Here is a 7,212-nt window from a genome sequence, read left to right on the forward strand (position 1 = left end):
TCTTCCAACGGATCTTTTATCTTTAATGTTTCCCGAGAATCGAGGCGCCTATATAGCTGGATAACCATTATTCGGTTCTCCCTTGATTCTCGCGCCCGTCTGTTCGCATCTTCCCTTATAAATAGGCTCTCCCCGGCCTTCCTCATTCTTCTCTCTCTCTCTCTCTCTGTGTGTGTGTGTGTGTCTTCTTCCTCTCGCGTCCCTGCCACTGCTCGAGCTTCGCCGCCGCCGCACCTCATCTCCGTCATCGACTCCGGCCGCTCCATCGACCTGAACCGATCCAGAAAACCTACGGCGACCTCCGCAGTAGACCTGAAACCGTAAGTTTCCTTTCCTTCGTGTCTTAGATCTTCATTAGGGTTTCCAAGCTCCTGCGTGTTCTTCATAGTTCATCATAGCTTCTTCGTAGTTCTTCCACTGCCTCCTCTTTTTGATCCAAAAGAGATGTATGTTTATGCAGTAGTTGTTTAGTACCTCCTTTTGATACCAGCAGACTCCTTTTTCTGGTACAAGAGCCATATTTAGATCTAATGAACTCATCTGGGCTGTATTTTTAGGTCTAGAATTTTTTTATTTTGAACATCCATTTGATCTGAAATAATATCAAGCATTTTGGGAAACTTGTTTGTCCCAACAGTTAGCTGAATCCGCTTTCTGAAAGAATCTGTAGTCATGGCGGCTTACCGCACCGACTTTCTTTTCCTTATATGCCATTAGCCCTTAGTTAAGCCGTCATTACTTGTTTTGCATCTTCATCCTTTAACTGTTAACCTCACCGTAAAATTGAACTGGCATGTTGCTTTTTTTTCAGTTCCTTGCACATCATGTCATCAAAGACACCAACCATCTGTAACTGGGTCCCCTCAATCATAACTGAGGAGTGAGGAACGTTTAAAAGAGTTCTTCATCATAGGATTTCTGCCATCAAAAGCTGTCATGTCTTATCGTGCCCCTGACCCGGAAGAAGAACGGCCCAATCCAAGAGATTGTGAGGTGATCGTTTTTACTGACCACATGAACCGTGGCTTCTCACCACCCGGCTCAAAGTTCTTCAGAGAGGTCCTCCATTTTTTCAAACTCCACCCTCAAGATATCGGGCCCAACTCCATATCTAACATCTGTAACTTCCAAGTGCTCTGTGAGGTATATCTTCAACAAGAGCCGACCGTGGAATTGTTCAGAGAATACTTTTACCTAAACCGGCAGAATGAGTGCACTAATGGCCTTAGTTTAGAACTTGGAGGTATATCAATCCAGCGCCGGCAGGGTGCCGTTTTTCCCCTTATTGTCTTACCAAGCCACCCAAAGGACTGGAACCAGACTTGGTTCTACTGCTAGGACACTTCACCAGCAAATGAGAAGCCCTTGCCGTGTTATCGCCCCGATCGCCTTGACTCCAAGTTTGCGCTTCCTGATAAGCTGACTGTCGCTGAACGCAAGAGGCTGCTTCCATCCATCAAAAGGATCAACGCTTTGTTGGGGAACGGGTTAACTGGAGTTGATCTGACCCGCTGCTGGATCTCATGGCGGGTCATCCCTTTGAGCCTCCGGTCAAAGCTGATGTATGAGTATGGTGGAGGCCCGGATGACTCCCTTCGTCACAGCCCCGTTCAATTGACAGAGGAAGATATTGTCTCAGTGTCAACTCTTCTAGTGAACGGGAAATATGAAGATTGCAGTGTCGTCGGGTTAAACCCCTTCTGTCAGCTTAACCCGGTTCCAGAAGTAAGGATGTCATTATTTATCTCTTTTGTATTTCTACAGCCGTATTGTTCTGACTCTTTACCTTGTTTTTACATGTCTGCAGGCCAATTCCGACTTCTGGAAGGTTAAGTATGACCACGAGGCGGCGAAGAAAGCGAAAGCCGCCGCCATAAACGCCAAGAAAACGACCCGGAGGTCAAAAAAGAAGAAAAAAAGTACTACTGAAGACCTGATGAAGCTTGATGATACATCTGACTCGAAGGTAGCCCTTGATTCCCTTGGCCAATTTTTTAACAATCTTATTGACATTGATCATTACCAGGATGAAACTGGGGCCAGTCAGGCCGGGGAAGCAGAGGTAACTATCATTTCCTCCGACTCAGAGCCCTTATCAAGACACAAAGTTCGACGAGTGATCCATAAAGTAAGGTTTTCTAACCCTTTAGCTCACTTGGATCCCAACTTTCGTTTGAAAAAATAGCAACATGAAAGCCGCCGTCAAGCTGGGATTGAAGACGAACGGGCTGTCATTCTTCAACAAACTCCTCGGAAACGTCCGAATGAGGTTTACTTATTTCTGTCTTTAACTCTGTTTAATGGATCCTTCTCCTTGTATTTCTTTTAACTCTATTTTATCCTTTCAGGAGGTGTCTCGCTCTTCTGGCGACTCATCGCAGACGCAATTCTCGTCTTTCAAGACTGCTCCTGGGTAATCAGAAATCCTCCTTTCTTTCGGGTTTGTTCAATTGTATCTTTATACTGACAACCTTGCAACATTTTTTCCTAGCGGTCAAGCTAAATCCAAGAAAGCGAAGGCAGCTAAGCCAGCGGAAGACCCGCCGGTGCTGGCATCTGACCCGGCTAGGCCTTCTTCTCCGTTAACTGACGCTCCAGAAGACCCGCCTGTTGACACCGAAGCAAATCCTCCTGAGCTGTCATTTCACAAAACCACTGTGAACCCTTCCACAACCGGACCATCAAGCTCAGCCAACCCACCGTCTCCGTCTGCACAAGATGTTCAGATTACCGGGAGCCGCTTTATTGAACCGAGGAACCCAACCGTGTTGGCTCGGTGTACAGCAAAACAAGAGGCGTTGGAGAGGCAGAAAGTTTGTTTTGACGTTGCCAACTATGACCGGCTCAATGCCAATGATATTTTACCCGGCTATCTTAACCATGTACACTCCAGCCGCCACTCTGAGATTGAAATGGTCAAACAACTGCAGTTGAAATACGAGGTATGTTTTTCCGGCTTCTCTGTATTCCTTCAGCCCCCAAGTCTTTAGATCATGAGAGAATCAGAATGACCTGTAGACATTAAAATATAGGCCGAGACCTTTACCTTTGAAACTTTTCCGGCTTCACCTGTAGTCCCCAAGGGCCGGTTCGTTTTGATAATAAATGAACCGGTACTTTAAATTGTTTGGTTCTGTATTCAAAAGACTTAATATTCCGGCTTAACCTTTGAGAAACTTGCTGAACTACTATAACACCCTCGATGCGACTATAGCTCCCACGTGTCGAGGCACGACTTAGAGACATAATCGCATTGAAGGCATATGTCGCAAGTTAGGCAATCTTCACAAACATCCCATGTAATGTAATAATAAAAGGGGAGATAACATAGTTGGCTTACACTCGCCACGTCAATCAAGTACATAAATAACATTACATCATCCAAACACTCATGGCCCGACTACGGCGCCAAAATAAAAGAGAACCCAACATGCGACATGGTCCCAATCACCCCCAACTGGGCACCACTACTGATCATCGGGAAAGGAAACATAGTATCGTTGAGAGTCTTCATCGAACTCCCACTTGAGCTCACACGCGTCTCCTGGAGCGAAATCATCAGGCCCTGCATCTGGTGTAATAGTAATTTGTGAGCCACAGGGACTCAGCAATCTCGCACCCTCGCGATCAAGACTATTTGAGCTTATAGGTAAGGCAAGGAAAAATATGAGTGGAGCTGCAGCAAGCGACTAGCAAGTATGGTGGCTAACTTATTCGCAAAAGAGAGCGAGAGGAGGAGGCAAAGCACGAGCGAGAAACTAGAGAGCAACCTGCGCAAACATTACTCCAACACCGTGTCCACTTCCCGGACTCCGCCGAGAAGAGGCCATCACGGTAACACACTCGGTTGATACATTTTAATTAATTAAGGTTCAAGTTATCTACAACCGGACATTAACAAATTCCCATCTGCCCATAACCGCGGGCACGGCTTTCGAAAGTTCAATCCCTGCAGGGGAGTCCCAACTTAGCCCATGACAAGCTCTCACGGTCAACGAAGGAATAGACCTCCTCCCAAGACGTTCCGATCAGACTCGATATCTCGGTAACTCAAGACACTTCGACAGGTTAAAACAAGACCAGCAACACCGCCCGAATGTGCCGACAAATCCCGATAGGAGCTGCACATATCTCTTTCTCAGGGCACACTCAGATTGTCCTAGGTACGGGTAGGCCAGCCCAGAGTTTCCCCTGGTGGCCACCGGTAGCTGACAGGTGGACCAACACTCATAGGAGCACTGGCCCGGGGGGGGGGGGTTAAAATAAGATGACCATTGAGTCTGCAGAACTCAAGGGAAAGAAAAGGCTAGGAGGCGAATGGTAAAACCAATGTTGGGCATTGCTGAAAAAGCTTTAATCAAGGCGAAATATCAAGGGGTTCCCATTATAACCCAACCGCGTAAGGAACACAAAATCCGGGAACATAACACCGATATGACGGAAACTAGGGCGGCAAGAGTGGAACAAAACACTAGGCGAGAGGCCGAGCCTTCCACCCTTTACCAAGTATATAGATGCATTAAGGTAACATGGCAATATAATGATATCCCAACAAGTAAATAAATGTTCCAACAAGGAACGGCCTCCAATCTTCACCTGCAACTAGCAACGCTATAAGAGGGGCTGAGCAAAGCGGTAACATAGCCAATCAACGGTTTGCTAGGACAATGGTGGGTTAGAGGTTTGACATGGCAATTTAGGAGGCTTTCAAGCAAGTGGTAGTCATCGTAGCAATGGCATAGCAAAAGAGCGAGCAAACTAGCATAGCAAAGATAGTAGTGATTTCGAGGGTATGATCATCTTGCCTGCACAGCTGTCAGAGTTGACTAGATCCTCAAAAGCAAACTCAACGGGCTCCTCGTTAGCGAACTCGTCTCCCGGCTCTACCCAAACAAGACAAACAAGCAACAATGATACAATCAACCACGTGCAAGGATCAAGCGATATGATGCAATGATGATATGCTATGCGGGATGCGATGCGAGATGCAAAATGCAAGATATGACAGGAAATGCATGAACCTGGCCTCAACTTGGAATTCCAAGGGTGCCACTGGAAAGATGAGATGAAATCGCTTGAAAACTATATAAAGAACGCCGGAATCGGAGTTACGGTTTGGAAATGGCAAGCGTTTCAAAAATGACAACGATCTGCGATTTACAGCAAGTAGGCATCTAAATGCAATGAAATGAACATGCTATAGCACCCAAACATGACAACAAAATACATGGCAGGGATGCACACAAGATGCGTAACAAAAGTCTAGCACTGAGCTACGGCCAATTCATCCATTAACAGGTTCAAACAAGCATGGCAAAAACGCAAATGGATAACAGATATCAGACTTAGTGAAATTAACACTTGTCTGGAATTTCAGATCATATAGCCCTCTTCGGAGCAACGAAACAACATGCTACAGGACCTGAACATGACAAAGAAAGACATGGCATGGAGCTACTCAACAAGCTTAACAAAAGTCCCTTAGTGACCTTGAGCCAAAAGGGATCACAAAATATACTAACAAGCACACGAACATAGCAAAAACATAATCAGTTTTCAGACTTAGTGAAAACTGGGACATGCTGAAACATAACTCACGAAGGTATGTTTACGAGCTCGATGCACTCAGCACGGTGCAATTCATGGCAAGACAAGCATACATCCATCAAGAAGGCACAAAATACAAGCTAGGCATGGCAAGAACAATGGCATAGCATGCACGGATCAACTACAACAACATCGGCAAAATCGCAAACAAGTTGACGATCTGCCCAGATTCGCAACGAAGCAAAAGTAGAGCTCGATTGACTCAAGCTAGGGTGCTCCATCATTGCAAAAAAAGACATGGATGGATAGAGCTCTACAATATTAACAAAACTCCCTTACTGATCATCCTCAAAACAGGCACGGATCACTAGGAAACAACACGAACATATGGCATCGTGAACTAAACAATCCCAGGATTTAGTGAAATTACTAAGTCCCTGAAAACAGAATTAGCAAGTGCACCACTTTTCAAGCTTGCACAAGTCACCATACACATCCTAAAAATACATGGGTTGCACCTTTGGATAGATGAAAAAACTCTTAACAAAACATATGAAGAACTTACGGGCATATCATGCACACATTAAACATGGCAAAAAATGACAAAGGTGCTAAACGGAGTAACATATCTGACAATTAACTCAAGTAGCCCTCTTCTAACAGCATTTTGGGCATCAAGATGAGCTCAAATGAAAATGATGCAATGGAATGAAATGATGTACTCTCTGAGATGAACATTTCGATATGCTATATGCATGAATCGGAGCTACGGATGCAAAGTTACGGGGCCTCGAACAGGAGCATATGGACTGAAAATTTTAAGGACTTAGAGGAAAAAAAACAACCAGATCTAGGGTTCTTCGGCGGGCACGCGAACCGAGGCCGGATCTTGAGATCGCCGGAGCTTCTCACCGGAGTAGGAGGGAGGTCCGGCCGGGGCTTGCCGGAGATGGGGAGGAGCGGGGCCGGCGCGGCGCGGGCGCGACGCTCCTCGGTGGCGGGCTCCCGCGGCAGGGGCAGCGAGGCATGGCGGGCGGGGCGGCAGCGGCCGGCGCCGACGGCGGCGCGGCAGAGGCGGCGGCGCGTGGAGGCGGCGGGCGGCGCGGCGCGTGGAGGCGGCGGCGGCAGCGCGATGGGCCTCGGGGGCCGGCTCCGGGCTCCCCGGGCCGCGCGGCGGCGGGCGAGTGGCGCGTGGCCACGTGGCAGCGGCGGGGCTGGGCGGACGCTGTCCGGTCTCGTCCGGACACGTCCGGCGGCGGCGCGGGGATGGATCTAGGGTTTAGGGGGAGGGGAGACCCGTGAATCTCGGAGGGGGTGATATTTATAGGCATAGAGGGAGCTAGGAGAGTCCAAATGAGGTGCGGTTTTCGGCCACGCGATCATGATCGAACGCTCTAGGACATGGAGCAGAGTTTGGTGGGTTTTGGGCCAAATTGGAGGGGTGTTGGGCTGCAACACACATGAGGCCTTTTCGGTCCCTCGGTTAACCGTTGGAGTACAAACGAAGTCCAAATGGTACGAAACTTGACAGGCGGTCTACCGGTAGTAAACCAAGGCCGCTTGGCAAGTCTCGGTCCAATCCGGAAATGTTTAATCCCCACACACGAAAGAAAGCTAGAAATGACCACCGGAGGAGAACGAAGCGCCGGAATGCAAAACGGACAA

The sequence above is a fragment of the Triticum urartu genome, chromosome 3A, assembly GCF_056163025.1.
Source record: "Triticum urartu cultivar PI428250 chromosome 3A, HENAU_Tu73, whole genome shotgun sequence".
Lineage (NCBI taxonomy): Eukaryota > Viridiplantae > Streptophyta > Magnoliopsida > Poales > Poaceae > Triticum > Triticum urartu.